The sequence below is a fragment of the Python bivittatus genome, unplaced genomic scaffold (assembly GCF_059951505.1).
Source record: "Python bivittatus isolate LINGU-HERP-01145 unplaced genomic scaffold, Pbiv_v1 ctg000690_np1212, whole genome shotgun sequence".
NCBI classification, from domain to species: domain Eukaryota; kingdom Metazoa; phylum Chordata; class Lepidosauria; order Squamata; family Pythonidae; genus Python; species Python bivittatus.
In genome coordinates this window covers 597575-616391 of record NW_028277096.1, presented here as the reverse complement: position 1 = coordinate 616391, position 18817 = coordinate 597575, and the positions used below count along the sequence as shown (strand labels likewise).

General features: G+C 41.0%; 1 protein-coding gene and 1 long non-coding RNA gene across 4 annotated transcripts in view; one reads left to right on the top strand and one right to left on the bottom strand.

Moving 5' to 3' along the window:
* LOC107326145 (uncharacterized) overlaps positions 1-7379 on the bottom strand; it is a 98442-nt gene extending 91063 nt beyond the window's left edge. For all 3 annotated transcript variants that reach the window (XR_015798206.1, XR_001559894.3, XR_015798207.1), the window contains exons 1-2: positions 7071-7379; positions 6511-6949 (exon numbers count right to left, since the gene is read on the bottom strand). This is a non-coding gene — a long non-coding RNA (uncharacterized LOC107326145). The remainder of the gene's footprint in view (positions 1-6510; positions 6950-7070) is intronic.
* Positions 2517-18817, top strand: part of GATA4 (GATA binding protein 4) — a 69800-nt gene continuing 53499 nt past the window's right edge. Inside the window, exon 1 of the mRNA XM_088152456.1 lies at positions 2517-2699. The gene's annotated coding sequence lies outside the window, so the exon portion shown is untranslated. The remainder of the gene's footprint in view (positions 2700-18817) is intronic.

Below are 18817 nucleotides of genomic sequence, written 5' to 3'. Positions count from 1 at the left end.
TGCTTCCTCCCCAGCTGATGCTTACTTCCTGTCTCTTTCCCCAATCAGCATGGAGAGGGTTGACACAGTTCTCCCTCCAAGGGCAAGAAGACTACGGAGAAATGAAGCTTGGAAACCTGGCTTCCAAGTCTTACCTTTCTTCACTTGTTGGTGTATTTATTTATTTATGTATTTATTCTCTTTCTCATCTGTCCCAATGACTCCCTGACTCCCCAAGAATAACTGAAAAACAGGAAGGCCCAGAGCAGAAGAGCCAACGCTTGAAAGGAAGCAGTGCAACACCCACCAGCCCTAAAATCTGACCTAATGAAAAGGACTTAACTCTTTTTTTCTTCTACTAACCATATTAATCCTGTTGCAGGGGTTACTGAACTGAAGAAAAACTGTTGCTGTCCCATCCATTAGTGAAGGGAACAAGGGCCGTTCAAGATTGTAGTCCCCCCACCCAGTTCCCCTGAAATACGATAAGAACCAGGTAAAGAGTACCATCATCTTATTCAGTGGTTATAACAACAGCAGCTGGTATTCAATGTTTACTTTCATCTTCCTTCCCGGTTCTTTTTTTCCTTTTTGCCTGTGCCTAAAAGATTATGATCCTGTGAATAGACATTCCTTTTTAAGAGAAGACAGTTACTTTCTCCTGCTTGGTCAATACGCATGCAGGAATCCAGGAGCCAGTTTACACATATAATCTGAAGTTAAAACTGGCCTCTAGAAAATGGTGCATGGGCAGGTTTAATAATAACCTACCATTATTCAACTATTATTTGAAGCTATCAGTGCCCTTAAAGTGATGTGCCCTATACCAGGGTTCCTCAACCTTGGCAACTTTAAGATGGGTGGACTTCAACTCCCAGAATTCCCCAGCCAGCAAGTCTTAGGGTTGCCAACGTTGAGAAACCCTGGTATAGGCTGGCTGGCTGGGAAATTCTGGGAGTTGAAGTTGCCAAAGTTAAGGAACCCTGCCCTATACTATAGGATCCCTGTTTCTTTATGCAAAATTTGGATGTGGATTTATCTTTGTTTGGCAAGTGCCTTACTCAGACTTGCTAGGAAGACCCATTAGCAGTATTAATTGATTGCAGCAAAGCCATCTGAATCCTAAGGGGGTGCCTTTGATCTACTCTCCAGAAAGATGACTTTTTCTTTTTGGGGAATTATATTTTCTGGGGAGAAAAGGATCAAAGGCACACATTTAGGATACAGATGGCTTGAACAGTCCCAGCGTTCAAATGCCGAGGCCATGCTAAACTCACTTAAATATTTCTCCACTGAGGTCAGGGGCTTTGTTGGTTGGCCAGAATTAAAATATCTGAGTGAAACATGTATCAGATGTTCCAAAGCCTTGAAAGATTAACACAGCCTTCCGCAAGCTGGAGCCCTCCAGATATGTTAGACTACACTTCCTATCCTCTTTAGGAAGAATTACTTTAATTTGTTGGCTGAGGATGAAGGGATCTGTAGTGTACCATTTCTGGAGGACCCAGACTGGGGAAGCTGGGCTAGATGTTAAGAGTGGACTCTGATGATGTGCAAGGACATAAACTCTTAAACTGCATAGAATTCTTCAATAAGTCTGGGGAATTGGTGGGTCTTTTGCATGTATTTTTCTTGATCTAATTGGTCATTTGACCAATCAAACCTTCTACGAGTATGAATGAGGTACAAAGTTCTTTATCCTACTCTATTAATTTTGAAGATAAATTTATCTATTGCCCATTCCTGATGTACTCTTACAGTAGTCTCCCAAACCTTAGTAAATGTCTGGAATATGGAAAATCCAGCTCAGGTTAGCAAACTTCATGTTCCACAATGAGGAATTGAAACTTAACTGAAAAATTAGTTCAGAGTGAATCAGACAATACTGATTAATTGCAGTGCTAGAGTATCCTACTTTTCCCCCCAAGACTTTGGGGCAAACCAAGAGAGCTGCTTTTCCGTTTTACAATTTATGATTCAGTGAGCTGGATTCATGTACAGTAATGGCCTGAAAGTCATTTTCTGGTCACCAACTGGAAATTCACTGATTTTGCTCTAGCATAATCTACTGTAAAAGATAAAAGACTTCCTATATCCATTATAATATTTAATTTTCAAAATGGGGTAAGTAATGCTTTCCAGGTAAGGTAGATTACAAATCCTGTCACCCCAATCAGCATAGCTAGAGATGACAGGGTTATTTTTCCAAAGCATCTGGAGGACATCAGCTCAGTGGAGATTGTTCTGAAGGGTCACCTTCATCCCTTCCTGTCACATTTGAACAGGGTCAAAACTTAACCATATCATTTCTGTAATTTCCTCTGCTGTGTCCAGTGAATCCCCACGGCCAGGTACGTGAACTGACTGGGTCCATTCTAAGAGGTGGTCTGAGGGTCCCTGTTATGTGAGGAGGAGGTATCTCTCTCCTCACCCATTTTGACTTCAGACTCCCAAACTATTCATATCAATTGCCTTTATTTTTATGGTTAGCCTGGAAATGTTTCCCAGCCTTGAGCTCTGCCAGTCCTGGAAAGAGCTGGGAGATACAATTCCACATAGAAAAGTCCTTGAAATGATCTCTCCTGCTCTTAGCAACCAGAGGATTAGGTTGTTCGGAAAAGAAAAGGCAAGGACAGCAGAAAGGAGAGGAAGAAAATGGAAATGGGAGGAAGGATGGAAGAAAATCCAGGAATGACAGGGAAAGAAAAATGAAAAGAAAGGTAGGAAACTATATCACCAATATGAGTTGAAAGAAAAGATGGGCAGAATGGATCTAGGAATATATATTTCTTGTACTGAGGACTGAGAGATATATCAAGGAAAAGAAGCCACCTGTTTAACATGAAAGAAAAAGAAACTAAAGAAAACAGGATTAGAAATTCTTTTAGCTATTCAAAACGAACGGTGCAGACGGGGTTGCATATAAAAGTCTGGCGTTAGAATTAAGTGATTTAGTCAACGCAGACTCAGATGAAGTTGAACCCCAGGCAACCCCCTAGATGGTTGATGGACCTTTTGTATCAGGAGAAACATCCATCTGTTTTTACTAGCAGTTTTGAATGTGGCTCCATTGACTCGAATAGGATTCTTCTTGAGAAAACAGACTTGAAGGTTGTATCCACTGGTTTGTTCATGACTAGAGTTTGGGGATGCTTTCCGTCACAAACTTCACACTTGATCTAGTTTCTGGTGAACTTGGCTGATCCAAAGAAATGAGAAGCTTCCAAAGCAATGAACGAAGGGATCCGTTTAGAATAGAGGGGTGGATGATGGCGTCAGCTGAAAAAGTGTCCCATTTCATTCTTCCTACTGTCTGTTTAGATAGATTTTTCTGCAGCGCCTTGTTGCAATCAACAGAAATAACCAAATAAATATTGAAGCCTAACAGTGTGTTCAACACAGCTGTACTTAAACACCTAGCTTATATTTTTAGAGGTTTTGAATTTAAAGCCTTTTCATCATTTGGTATTGCTTTTCTCTGATGTGGGTGCAGACTACAACTTCAGGCTGCTATCTTACATGCTCACCTGGGAGTAAGTCTCCCGGAGCTTAGTAGGCTTTCTGACTAGCTGTATCCTGAATTGCACTCTTACAAGAAAACTGGTATCAGTATTAACCAAAAATGTTTTGCATTCACTGCAACACATTTAATACAGCTACCCTTCAAAAAATCGCACTGCCATTATAACTAGGAAATAAAGAACTATAAGTTACATCGAAATTAAGAAATTAACGGGGTCTGTTGCTCAGCAAAGCTGTAAGCTATTCCCTAGTTTAGGAACAGAGGGTTTTAACTATTTTATTATTGAAATGTTGTCTTGTAAAGAACCTCTGTTTGAAAAGAGGTGTATAAGCCCGTAAAGAAACAGAAACCAATAAAAGATGTCCGAGGGGGAGAGCAGATCGCAATTCCTTCTTGGTCTTCCGGGCTGGGAAAATGTTGCTAAAGAGTGCGGCTTTATCTGTTGGGCCCTAAGATTTGGCGGTGTGACACCCAGTTTGTCAGGACATTGTCTTAAATGGGGTTTCTTGTTAGGTAACTAGGGATGGGACTGAGCTTCAGGCTTGGTTCTGGTTAACTTGAAACCAATGAAGAGAAGCTCCAGGGAGAAAGGCGCTCAACCCAGCCTCCCCTTGTCTTTACTGGGTGTTTATAGTTGAAACTTACCAGCTCAAAAATAGGTGCATGTATGCACGCACACACACATACACACAAAGATGGACAAATACGCAACAACAGATTCTACAACAGCTAGTTCAGGCAAGACCCCTTTTACTTTGAATCATATGGCTAAAGACAAAGATTTTTTTACACCCTGTGCTAAATATTTGATCATGGAAGGTAACTGTCCAAAGCGAACATCTCAGCTAATCAGAGGATTACTAAAACGAAATCAATCTAGGTGAGGTCAGCGGCAGCTGCTGTGAGATCTCCACTGATTCCCTTTCAATAGTCAAGGCAGCTCATTCTGGCTGGTGTAAAATGGCACTGCAGAGAAGTGCGTGGTGGATCGAGGCCTGATCTTGCCATCCTAAGCATTTCTCCACACAGATCGATCCTACACCTCTTCAAAGGGCCTTCTCCAGGTCAGATCCACCCCGAGGATTTAGAAAGCAAACTAGTAATGCCTCTGGCAGCACCCGTGCTTCCTTGTGAGTAAGCCCCGTCTTGCTCAGGGGTCCACCCGCGACCTATGGATGTAGTCTAGAGACTTCTAGGAATTTATCACCCAGTTGTGACTTGAATTTAAGGCCTGTGGAAGGTAAGCGGCTTTGCTTCCGATTCCACGGGCAACAGTTCAAAGCGAGCAGGCGGCTCTCACCGAAGGTGGCAGAAACAATGGGCCAATTTCCAAGCCTGATCCTATGCCGGCTTATTCGACAGCAACAAGCCTCAGGGCAGGAAAAAATGTCAGGGGGGGAGCGGGAAGAAGGAGCAAAGGCAATCTGTGGCTGAGCAAGCCATGTCTCACGTTTTAGCTATTGGAAAAAAATAACAGGATATTTCCCTTGATAACTGAATGGGGAGGAGATCAGTTTCTTTTTGGAAGCAATGTCGCTTTCAATATCACCTGATCGGAACTCCCCCAACTCTCTTTTCCACCGCCTTACCATCGAACAGGAATTCTGTTTTGCTCCGAAAGGGTCCTGATGGACATTACTTCTCTATGTCCTTCTTGAGTCAATATGTTAGCGGTTTGCAACGTTTGTTCTACGCCAACTGTCTTGCCAGGTTCCTCTGCTTGGGGAATAACATTGACACCGGTCCTCTGCTATTTCAAAGGCAACAAGCCACGTTAACACCAGTTAAATCGTGTCAACGAGCCGGGAGCAGGGAGAAGCGGAGCAGCGGAAGAGGCCTAACACCAGTGTGAATTTCAACGGTGGGATCGCCCTGCCTTGCCTTTGGAATTTTGAAACACAGCAAAACTGAATAGCTGCCTTGAAACTTGTCATATTTTAATGTACCTTATTATATATAAATATTTAATATATATGTATATTAAATATTTATATATAAATATATATGTATATAATAAAATATATTCTATTATATATATTATATAATTATATTGCATATATATATATATATATATATATATATATGAAAAAGAGGATGAAACGTTGCTTTTATTATATATATTTCACCCTTTTTTCCATCAGAGCACTACTAAATCCCCCCTCGTTGGTCCCGAAGGGAGGGCTATAAGCCGGCTTTTAAGATCCCCCTTCATCTGGGGAGGAGGGTTGCGGGCGTGCGCCTTGCTCGTCTTCGGTTGGGAAGAAGCCGAGTTCCCGCGACTCTTTCCAGCCGGCCCCGCTTCCCGAAGAAACGCGGCGGAAGCGGCCTTCGGCGCGTCCTCTGCAGCCTCCTCTGCTTCCTTGGAACGGCAGCTCCAGAGAACTCCATTAGGCGCCTTCCAAGTTAAAAGTCTGGCTCCACTGTGATTCCTTCCTTCCTTCCTTCCTTCCTTCCTTCCTTGGCAGTTCCCGTTTAATTCTTTTTCCTATCAGAATTTCACTCCCTTCGAATGGGGGTGGGGGGGATAGATATATTTCCACTCCTTTTTCGTAAAAGCATGAGAATCTTCTCTCTGTTCATTACAAGACCTTTTTAAAACACGCGACCATCGTGGGCCAGATGTACAATTCTGTTTCTTTCCTGATGCACTTTTTAAAAATCTTACTGTTAAAAGAAGCAGCAGCCTGCCAGAGAATATCATTTCTTAAATAAAAATTGTAAGGAGGTTTTGCAATGGGGAAGGACTAAAGGATTTTGTCTTTTTTAAAAAATTACACTGAAATATAAAACACAGAATAAATGTTTTATATATTTGCACAGAAACAAACAAATGTTCTTTACTTGAATAAAAGGCATCTCCATATATAAGAACATACATTATATTTCACATGAAACCGTTTATTTTTTAATTATTTATCGAATTAGAGCTAATAATAATTTGTTCCTATTAGAAAATGTATAGTCTTATACAAGTAAAACATACATAATGGCTCCAGGCTCTTACTTACCTGGGAGTGAGTCCCACTGAATTCATTAGTTGTACTTTTAACATGTAGTAGAAGTAAAAAAAATAAACAGCGATGGTAGGATACGCATCTCTACGAGAAAATAGAGCCACATTGATAACAACATTTTCCAGTGGTATGAATTCGGTGGAAGCATAAAACCAATTTCTAGGTGGGAGGGGTGTTAGTTAATAATGAATGTTTAGCAACAATCATCCTATTTCTGTAGTGGAAGTAGCGTTTTAGCTTGAGGTCTCTTCCGCATTTTCACGGGCGAAATCTCTCATTCGCTCCGTGGAATTAACTTGCAAGTAACGCTCAAATGGGCAAACTGGATTTAAAACACAGACCCACGATTATATTCTTCTAGAATCGCCCGACATACATTCCTGGTGTTCGTGTGTGTGTCTATTTCATACTTCTTCCACGACAATCTCGCCTTCTAATTTAAGAAAGAAGAAAAACAACTGTAACTTCTTCACACAGCTTAAGCAATCTATAACTGAGAGGAAATCCACCCATTTCCTGGGGGTCAGAAGCGCTTCCTCGCCCTGCTCAGTTACCTCGGTCAATTGCGACGCCGAGATTCAGTCGCTGTTTCGACACTTCGCTCGGCCAAGATCTCCCGCAAGAAAAATATGTGTAGAAAATCTCCCTTGATTGTGGAAAGCGCCACGTCGAATTAATCCGAGATTCTTTCCATTCTCCTTGGCTGCTAACAAAAGTCTGCCCCAATATCTCGGCCGACTCTCTCTCGCTCTCTCGCTCGTTCTCTGCCTGTTTATCTCGAAAAGATTGTAACACGGTTTTTTTTTCTACCCATGCTAACTTCATAAATAACAGGCACCGACCACCCCTATCACGGAGCGCGCTTTTCCACCTATTAAAAGCTTTAAAAATATTCTGCATGCCTTGATACTGTTATATTAAAGGACCGCGGCCCCAAGAAATAACAGAGACATTAATTCTCCTTTCGAATTGCAATTCCCTCAAAAAACTACGTTGTTGGTAGTAATGACAGCTGTAAGTATAAAAACGATTTCCATAAGGTCCTAATAAATGCAGCAACTACAAGTAAGGTGTATTTTAAAACCAGAATTAGGTATTCCCAATTATTTCCATTTTACAGGCAGATAAATTAAGGCTAAGGATGACTATTGAAAGCCCTGGATGGTCTCATATTTGAACTCAGTTCTGAGTCCCAAGTAGAGTCACTGAATTTTCCTGATTGTTTTTGCATGTTTTCCTTTGGAATTATTTAAGATTTTCACCCACTACAAACAAAAGTTTGTGTGTGTGTGCACGTGTGTGCACATACAAATAAACTGATTTGATTTTTGTTTGAAGGAGTAAAACAAATAATATTGAAAAGGAATTTATGGGAAGTATAGTAAGCCATAATGATCATGTGTGGAATGTTTGTATGTAATTTGCAACATATTTATATTTAATTTTAATTTGATGAATTTCTGGACCCCAGTCAAAAATACTTCTCTTGTAAATCCATCCTGTTTGCTTCAGAGGAAACTTACTTTCAGGTAGGAAGATAATGATATTGTATACAATGACTAGATTAGTTTTGTCCAAATACAAATCATGCCATCCAGCCTAAGTTATGCACTTTTAAGAACCTTCAACTTCAAAGGAGAAGAATTAAAAGCAGTCTAGACCACCTATGTGCTCCCATTTAAATGAATCAAATTGCAAAGTGTTTTACTTTGGCTCCTGATGCTGAGAACATGAATTGATCAACATATAGCATCCGGAAATTAATGATACTCTCATACAGAGAGAATCCCTCTTAATGTGCAGGTCAGCGTTATGTGTATTCATTTACTTAGAAGTATGTCTGGGGCTCTTTACCCAGTACAGTATGCAAAAACATTGCAGCCTTAAACTCTGCTCTTAAATACATCTCCATTTAGATAAGAGCCTCTGGCCACATTAAGTAAAGTCCAGATACTATGCTACTTGTGTAAACATACCTAATAATACTTGGCAGTTCTATCATGTTTTATAAGGGTTCCAAGCACTCGGAGGCATCATCTGAGTCATCCTCCCAAGAACTCATTTTGCAATGGAAGGGAGGATTGTGAGGCCGGTGGTGCCTTGCCCAAGACCACCTCCTTGGTCCACGGCAGAGGCAAATCAGAAACCAGACATTTCCACAACTTTTCCACTGTTCTACAATAGCTTGAGAGGAAGCCCCATTAAATTCAAGGGTGGTTTGAGAAAGGTTATCTAGGAACAGCAAAAACTTCTTACAGCCGAAAGCAACTTAAACAGCTAATCTTTCTGTTTCATTTCACTTTTCATGTAAGTTTTTATTTAAATAAACTGTGCATCAATCAAAGGCACTAGGGCAAATATTTTTTAAAAACACATTGTTTTAAGATACGAACTCTTAAACAGGCTTATTCAAATTTCAGACCAAAAAGACATTTGTATAGATGGAGGTAATTTATTAAGAACCACTTTGTTAATGCAAGTAAAAAGAAGTATGTAAAACATTCTGATTAAAAAAATAATAAGATGTAAAATATTTTGATTAATGTCTTTATGTGGCCACTGACCAACCATTCATTACTGGCAGCTGAATATTAGACTCTGTTGTTAGCTATATCTGATATCCTTTTCCAATGGTTTTGTGTGAGCTGATACCTTGCTCACCCCATATATTTTTTTTATCTGCACAACAACCTTGTAGGATAGACTAGCTTGAGAAATAGAAGCTAAATTTCAACAGCATGCTAGATTAAAATAAAATGGGATTGGGTAATTCATTAGAACTGTGCAGTGATTTAGATTCAGAAGCAAAAAAAAAAAATCTTTTAGAGTACAAGGGAGCACATGGCTTTTGCAGTTGTTTTTTTTTGCTTCCAAATCACTGTTTAACCTTATGGCTAAGACAAGATAAAAAACAAGATATGGTTGATAGATTCAGTAAGTTGTGAGAACCTAACCATTGTCTCAACTTGTTGAGTGAGCCAGGCCATTAACCACAGTATGTATATTTGAGCATTCTATGTCATCTGAATGTTGTATTATAATAATCCAGGTTCAAGATTTTTTGTGTTGTGTGAACAAAGCCTATGACTGGCCCAGAATAATTCCAGGAATCTCTCGATTGCCAGGAGACATTACCTCTAATCCTAGCTTCACACACTGGCTATTGCACTTTGGACTGGAAATTAAATATTTGGAGGGCACTGTTGAAAGGTATAGAGAAGGGCTAAGGATCACTTACTGCTTGGGTCCATGTAACAGTCACAAAAGGCTAAAATGAAAAGAGATGATCTGAGATTTAACCTATTGTAGGAGTCCAATTATTATCTTAACATTTTGTGTGAACCAGGACATCATGTTAAGTCATAATCAGGTTTGTTTGTGTTAGCAAGTATGTGACCACAGCAATTATTTTTGTTAACTGAGGTTTAATGCTTAGTGCATTGTGTAGCCCCAGCTATGGCTTTGTGCTTTTGTGTGTCAGCTGTTCCAATTGTATCTTTTTCGTATTACAAGGCTCAATTCTGTTTCTGATTCATATAGAAATTCAATTCACATAGGATGGCCTTCAGTATGGGGCTGACCCTGCCTCATTCCCTAATTCCATGTTGCTGTGATATGATGGATGATGTTTAGGGAAGGCTGTGTTAGAGGTATATTAAACATAATGATATTTCATTCTCTATAGATTTATTCTCTTCCTTCTTTCCTTGAGATTCACAACTTGTCCTTATCTGCTGCAAGCCTTTGCAAGAGGACAAGCTATACATTGTTCATTCACCACTCAGTACAGCAGAGAACATGTCATTGTCATAAATAGATTATCTCATAGTCCTTCCCTTTTAATTCCTGCTGCCATCGTTTCCCTCTCTTCCCTCTGTTGCTTCTGTTGTGTCAAATTTTAGATTATAAGTTCTTTGGGGCAGGGAAAAATACTGTTCTGGTACATGTGAACTAGACAGGGCTGTCAAGTTTGTTTGCTTTATTTATTTATTTAGATGTAGGTGCCGCCCGACTCCAGAATGACTCTGGGTCGCTCACAATATCAAACAAACAAGATAAAAAACACAATACAAAATAAATAAACAAGATAGCTTTCATACAATCAATACATTCCATGTACAAAGACTCATCTAAGGTGGAGGGGAGCATGTGCCCTACCCCAAGGCCTGGGAGAAATATGTAAGTTTCTTGACTATACAGTATATGAACTCTAAGCAATAACGCAGGAACTAATATATCACTGGCACTATCTGAATATTAGCAGTGGTGCAGGCAGGTTTTTATCACTTTACTCTGCACAATTCCTTCTACAGATAATAACTTTTTTAGAAAGTGAAAATGGTGCTTGTAATATCTATCTATCTATCTATCTATCTATCTATCTATCTATCTATCTATCTATCTATCTATCTATCTATCTATCTATGGTAGATCCTGGGCTAAAGAAAAAGGAGATCCAGCTCTGTGCAGAATGTTGGTACAGGATTGCCAGGAGATCCACTGGGTGACCTTGGATCGGTCATTACTGTCTTGCAACAGTCGTGGTGGATGCTCACCCTTCCTTTCCTCCTCCCTCCCTCCCCCTCCCTCCCTTCCTTCCTTGTCAGTTTTAATGCAGGGGTAGGGAGTTCAAAGCCCACATGTGGGAAATAAGCCATCCCACTTTGGATCTCTGCCACTAAAAAGTTGCTCCTTCCCGTTTTGATTAAAATGGCTGAAATTTTGCTATGTTTTATTCTTATGCTTGCCTTACAGATTTTGATTTTATTTTCCATGGGTTAACCCAAAAGCTTTCTTGAAACTAATTACCTTAGGCATCTTCCTGTATGAGCCATCTTCACTATTATTTTTAATAGGGAGAATAAACCAACAATGTTGAGGCTGTAAGTCTATACTTTACCTTGAGCAGGATATAAATGTAACAATGAAATAAAGTAAAATTAATGAATATGACTATATGCCATCCAACTAATTTTTCCAGCTTTCATCACAAACAAGGTCTGCTTTCTTTTAAAACTTGGGGCAAGAACTTATTTTTTCTACATATGAGAAGCCAATGCAGGTGGGCTCCCTTTCTTCCATGAAGGGAAGAAGCTGTCCATTTGGGTGGGGAAACACTATTCTCAGTTCTTCCGCCTTTTAGCAAAATACTCAGAGAGTACATCCACCATCTCCTTTTTATTATGGGCAGGATGTCCTTCAAGCCCCTACGCTAAAATAACAGCTATTTTTAATGTTGCCTTTTGCACAAAAGACCTCTAAGACTCATAAACTTAACATGCAAAATGAAATGTATTACCATCAAAGGACAAAAAATTGTACTAAAACAAGGCTGAACAGGAAACATATCTAAAGGCAGTAAATAGATGGCATCTGGAACTGACTAACCACCACCACCACCACAAGGTAAAAGATGACCTTCATCATTTGGCAAAGGGAGATGGAAGAGGTCAAACTCCAAGGGAGGGAATTCCAGGGTCTGAGCAATGCTGCAGAAAAAAGGTTTTGTAGCATGGACGCAGTGATTCGACTGCAGAGAAAGAAAGGAAGCAAGGTGAAGACACCAAAAACTTCAACTGATGGGCAATGTCCACATGGAAGGAGGTCGCTTTTATAGGACGCTGAATCAAGCTGTTTTATCAGCCATAACAACACATTTTGAACTTCTCCCTCTGTATTCATGTCACTTTTTTAAGGCATTTTACACATTTTTCCTCAGAAAATTCTACTGAACTCAGTAGGGCATATTGGTGTGGAAACGTGCACCACAGCTACACAGTTAATTATTTATTCTTTCAGTTTGTCACCCACACTTCTCTCTGTTGGGTGTTCTGCCAGCTGAAAGGGAACCAGGTATGGAAGATTACAATAGTACCCTAAGGAGATAGAAGAGGTGATCGTTTTGTTTTACAGTATTTTACTGTCCATATTTTGGAAATGAATGATAGAAAACCAGTAGATCTTGGAGGCCCAACATCTGTGCCTGCTTGCCTGCTATCATCCTTGAAGGCTACATGGTAATGGGTTATTATTATTTTTTTATATAGCGATACTGCTCTCTTATTGCCCTGTTGACCTTTAAACCTTCCTGTTGCATTGACATCTCATCACATGTCCAGTTCCAGGCAAGGCCACTGAAGAATGGCTCAGGGCAAAGAACCAAGTTGCTCCTTTTCCAAAACAAAATGGCTGCCTGGGATTCTGGGATTCCTCTACTGGAGCAGCATACAGGGAATTCACATAAAAATACGTTGTTAATGTTTTAAAAATTGTATGCCCTAATAATGAATTCAGCTCTCTGAATAATAATCCTTAAATAGCAACATCCAATATCACCCAGTTGAGGGAAATCCCCAAAGCAAGTAAGAACAATCCAGGGAGAACTGAGTAGGAAGGCATGGATTGCTAGCTGTCCCTTGGACATCAGAGGCAACAGAGGAGAGGGAGAATGCCATGGAGGATCTTGGAAGGGGCATAACTGGCTAGCTTCTCAAATATGATTGATTGTTCCATGCTGCAAGGTATATGTAGACCCTGCCTTTTGTGATGAATTATCACAGCATTTGTGTTTGATAAATAAAAACAAAACTGCTCTAAGGGTCCTGGCAGAATAAATTAGGAATAAAGAGGAAGCAGCAGTTTTGAGGGATGTGGGAATGACATAAGTGTGGAACAAAGGTATTCAGCAGCCTGGAAGTAGCCCTGGGACACCTTTGTTACATGAGTGCTAGGTTCAGCTTGAATATTTTGACTGGAAAGTCTGTTTCTACAAGGTCATCTGCCTCAAATAGTCCAGTTTCTCTGGAGTCTCTCCTCCTTGGAAGTTCCAAATTCACCAAATTTGTGAGTAGCATGGCTGATTCTGATGTACCCATTGACTAAGCAGACTTTATGTATAAACCAATCATCATGGCCAAGGCTGGCCCCAGACCAAATGGCGCCCCAGCACAAAGGGTCTTTGGTAGTCCCCTCTCCATTTGTTCAGTGTTTGTATAGCTTGTTTATTTAATTTCATTTGTCATCCCTTGCACAACTTTGATGTGTGCCTGATTAGTTACATGCACACTTTTGGTGATAGGACACCAGTTTTGCATGTTTTGTGCTTCGTAAAGATATTTTTAAAAGGAAAGAAAAAACAGAGCAGCAATGTCAACTTCAACACAGGAAAAGATGTTGGTTTGGGCCACTGAACAGGAAATTGAAAGAATGCTCAGCACCAGCTATCCCCCCCCCCCCAAATGTGGTACATTCCAAGTCCAGTAATCCAGGCTTTTGCTGAGAATCTTTGCCCTTATATGGAGCCCTAATCACCGCACATGGTTAATTGTTTGGTTATGTCAGATCGAGAGATGAGACAATGATGTTGCAATGGAGTGCTCCTAGGGAGCTGTTAGGGCTACCAGATCTGGGCTGTAAAAATCCAGATAACCTTAGGTGGCAGCAAAGAGGTCCAGAAAATTCTATGCAGCCATCCAGTGGTTGTTTGGAATTTTGCAGCCCAGTTCTTACAGTCCTACAAGCTCTACCCAATGAGCCATTGACCCATGTCAATGTGTGTGCATGTGTACTGTTGGTAGAAATAGCTTTGCTTATAGGAACAATCAACATGAAGGCCTACTGGAATAACAAGTAAGCATGTCAGTGGAAAGAAGTCTGTGGAAAGAAGAGATCCTGCATCCTTCTACATGGGTGCATGTATTATTTCAGATATGGATTTTGGGATCTTTTTGAGCCTTTCTGTCACACAAAATGGCCATTTTGTTTCGATGCATTCATCCATTTAATGTATTTGTAGAATGTCCTAATCATGGGACTCTGGGCTGTGTACAACAAAGCAGAAAAAAGGCAAAGAACAAATAATAATAAAAAAAACAAGACAGACATATGCATATCATGATGGAAGATGCACAATCGGTCAATTAAGGCCAAAGGCATGATAGAAAACAATACGTTAAGTACTTTGTGTAATGTACCTCCAGGGGAGGCATATTCCAGGCCAGGGGGGCCACTTCTGAGAAGGCTGATGCCTGATGTACTTCTTTTGAATGGGGGAGGCTTAGCAGGTAGTCTCAAGTGATCAGACTAGCTGGCCAGAAACAATTTTGACCAGCTAGTTAATATTTGTTTTCTTACAGCAGCCTACGCTGCTCATGCAAAACAGTCAATTGCCGGTTGATTCCCCCACCCCCCCAACTTGAAGAGGTAAAGTGCAGCTTTATGGGTAATGGATGGGTCCATTTTTATAAGCCCACATCTTAGGGCAAAATGTGAAACATTTGGTCGAGTTGCAGCTGAGACAAAGCCATGAAATGGAACACCTGTAAAAAAATACTTAGATGCGCTTCAAAAGTTGAAGGGCGTGGCTATTTCAGAATTCCTCAAGTAGATTTCATTAGAAGTGTTGGACTACAACTTCCATCTCCTTCAATCAGCATGGCCAATGGCATCAAGCTGCAGAAGGCCAGTCTATTCTAATGATGTATTTTCTCCTGATAAAAACAATATAGTGAAGATATTTAGGAGCACTGCGTGATCCACAGTACACAAACAGATTGTCTTTCATCAATGACAGTGCAGGAAATGGGAGGGCAATCCTGGACTCCATCACTGATGATTACATTTCCTCAATGTCCCTTCTGATCAGACGTATTCCATAACCTCATTTTAAAAAAAGAAAAAAATGCATACAACCAGCTCCCTAGAATGAAGTAATACACATAAATGGTCATACAGGGCTTTATTTTTGTCCATAGCAGAAATAATTCTTTGGAAATCCACAGCTTGCATCTCCTTCAGCAGAGTGTCAAACAAGGCCACAAGTGGCTCCTGACTTGGCTGTGACTCTCAAGGCAACTCCAGAAATGTCATTAATTAATGTGATAGATGTAGAACATTAATACATGCATAGTGAATACTTAACTTAGTTGCACATAAGGAAGCACACTTACTTTTAGAATTAAATGTAATTAATTAAATTATAGTTAGTTTTTCTTCCGCCTGCACCTACTTTTTGGAGCACAGCCAAAATGTGCATGCTGTTCAAAGGCTACACATTCCTGCCCTTGAGGATAATCTGCTACTGGAAGTGTCCTGGTGGGTGCAGGGTCAGAGCAGAGAATTAGTGAGACCACCCCTCCCCTTTCTCTCTCCCTCCTTCTTTCTCCCAGGCCTTTCTGCTATAGCTTCTTTCTCATCTTCTCCTTTTCTCTGCTACTGCTCCCCTCTCTGGCTGGGTTCGCATAGCATGCTAGGCTAAAATGAGACTGGCTGGTTTGTGGCTCAGTGCTTTGTGCCAACCCACAAAAGGGGCTTCTATAAGCCATGGTTTAGTTAACCATGGTTTAGTGAATTGAATGAATATAGCCTCTCTTTTCCTCTTGCTGTCTGTCTTCCTCTCCATCCAGTGGTTTGCCAAGCAATAGAGAGATTCCTCTCACCAAAGGTTTTCACTGACCGTTTGTAAAAGTGGTTGCCCACTTTTGCCACAAAGCCAATGGTGGCTCCAACTGAGTCATGGCACATACTGCCTTCTTTACATTACAGTGGGCACTCAATATAGTGCATACTGCAGCCACTAGGCTCCTTGTCCCCCTAATATTTATCATTACTTTGTTTTTTCTCTTTTACATTTTTGCCTCTCTCTTCCCCCTTGCCCCAAACTGTCCGTCTGGCATGTTGCAAAGCAAAGTAATGGGTTCCAATGCCCTTTTTATCTAAGAACACCACTGGATTCCATGTGTGCCCTGGAGGCATTCAAAACAATAGTAGGTGGCTGCCACCCAGTGAGTCAGACAGGAGAGTGCCCAAGTACCCAGAGAAAAAGAAAAAGTGATGCCAGGAGGCTAGCAAGTGATAAGGGCCTGTTTTCCCTACAGAGGATGGGCATCTTTCGCCTGCTGATATTTCATGTTGTGTCTGCATGGGAAAGCGTCTCACCGAATTATTTTGGAGTTGTCTTTGATACAGATATGGGCCTTTTACATCCCTGGAAATGGATCTCTTGCAGCTGGCACCCCACTGCCAATAGGCAAACCTCCCCGTGGCAGCCATTTTCTGAGATGGCTTTTGACAATTTCCCAACATTTTAAATATGTCCTTTGGCTCAGAATAGCTGCAGTCCCACAAACCCGCTCTTCTCTGAATGCCATCTACATCTCACCTCCACCACTTTGTCTGATATTTACCTATGGCAGTGTGCTCTGTGGCAGTGAGTTCCACAAGCCATTTAAAGCTTGGATCCAAATAATTCCATTCTATGAACAGAGTTTGTGTAACATGTTTCACTTGGTTGATTACTTAATTCAATGTATTTTGAGCATTTGCATTTTACTGGACAATGAATCAGGAACCAGGTTATGTTCACAGAACACATTATCAAAACAAAAGGAACAAAAACACAACCAGTACTCACACAGAATACTAAGCTTGATTAGTTTTAACTCTTCTTTTTTTAAGTAGTGTTTATCTAGTAGAGAATGTATAACATTTATGGTGAGTCTGCATAATGTGCTAGATTAGACTCACTGCCTTGCAGCTCTTTCTATTTGGAAGCAGCTGTGGTTCCTCCTCCAGCTATCTCTTAATTAAAATCTCTGTCTTTATTATGTTAATGAATAGAGTGATGGTTAGCAGACGTTTTGGACTGTATCTTCCATCATCCCTGAGATTTGGCCATGATGGCTGGGGCTGATGGGAGTCATTAAAAATGGAGGGCATCAAGTTGGGGAAGAATTAGGTGCTCTCTAACCAAGCTGCCCTTCTAGGGATGGCCTCCAATCAGAAGCAGAGATAAACCATACCAACCAGACTAATCTGGATGACTCAAGGAAGAGGGCCAAGATCTATTCTGTAGGGAAGGGTCAAGGACAGCTAGTGTGGGTAGCATTGTAGTGTACTGCAACTGAAGTGAACTGACCTTGGGAGTTCTCTGTTTAGTCCCCCTCAGTCATGTAACTTAGTGACTGAATTCTGACAGTGTTATATCCTGTAAATCCAGATTAACAAAATATGCCCACGTACTGTATGCTACATACACACCAGGGAACCATAGTATGGTTTAATACAATTGGCCTAGTTCATTTCTCAGAATATGCTGAACCTCAAAATTGTCCAACCCCATTTTAGCCCAGTCTGGCACATTATATGAATGTAGTCAGTGAGTGATTCTGAGCCACCAGAGACTTTCCATGAACAGAGGAGATTCCTTCCTTCTTAAATTCACCTTCCCATTCACAAGTGGGGGAATGCAAATGGAGAGAAGGCAGAGATCCTGGGGGGAGGGGGGGGCGGGGAGGGGGCCGGGAACAGAATGGCTCAATCTCTCCTGTCATAAGGAAAGCAAGGCCCAAAGAGGGCTAAATGGCGTGATGTAGGATTCAGAAAGTTGGGCTGGAGCTGAGAAGGTGGAACATCAACTTCCCCCACCCAGCCATGAAGCTTGCTGGTTGACTTTCAGCTAAGCCAAGGGGGTCACTTCTGGTGGTAGTGAACACTTTTGGGGAAGGTGGGGACTGCAGCAATGAAAGCAATACTGCAAAGTGGATGGGATCATATCACACACCTGGCTGGGTCAGGATTTTCTGGTTTTCCTGAGATTGGGAGGGAGGAGAAGGGAATTTTTGTTTTGGTTGTTGTTTGAACCCATTAAACCTGTTTTACACCATATACTATGGTTTTTAAGTGTTTTTTGTCTCAGAATAGTGGGAAGCTGGTTTGGCAGTTGTGAACTGAGGAGGCCGTACAAAAGGGATTCAGCAGCTGCCCTCCACTCAGAGTTATTCAGTTGCCTCATAGGGTTGAAGGAGGAATGAAATGAGAAGAGAAGAGTGGATAGGCTGCTTTCAGAGCTTTGAAGGAAAGCCTGGGACATATGGAAGAAAAGTCACTAACTTAAAGGAGCCATATATGTTATGTCATCCAATCTCTCCCCTGTTCCTTGATGCAGCATCCCCAAGAGCTGCTGTCTAGCTGGTATGAAGAACTCCAGCAAGGGAGAATTCACCATTGCCTTGTTGAATTGGTTCCATTACCAAACTCTTCTTCTGAGGCTTCTCAGAACACTCCACCACAATTTGCTTTCCTTCCTTCCCTTAAATCCAGTCCTATATTCCCAAACACAACTTGCAAAATGGAGTTCGCTTCCATGCACTTCTACCCACTTGATCATTTGATCACATGGATGAGCTTCCCGCAACAGTAAATCACCTGACAAAAACTTACAGGGTGACTTGAATTGCCCCTACGAGCAATCTTGTTTTGTAGAGCCTGAAGCTCTACATGCCTACATGAAGAGAGGACATGC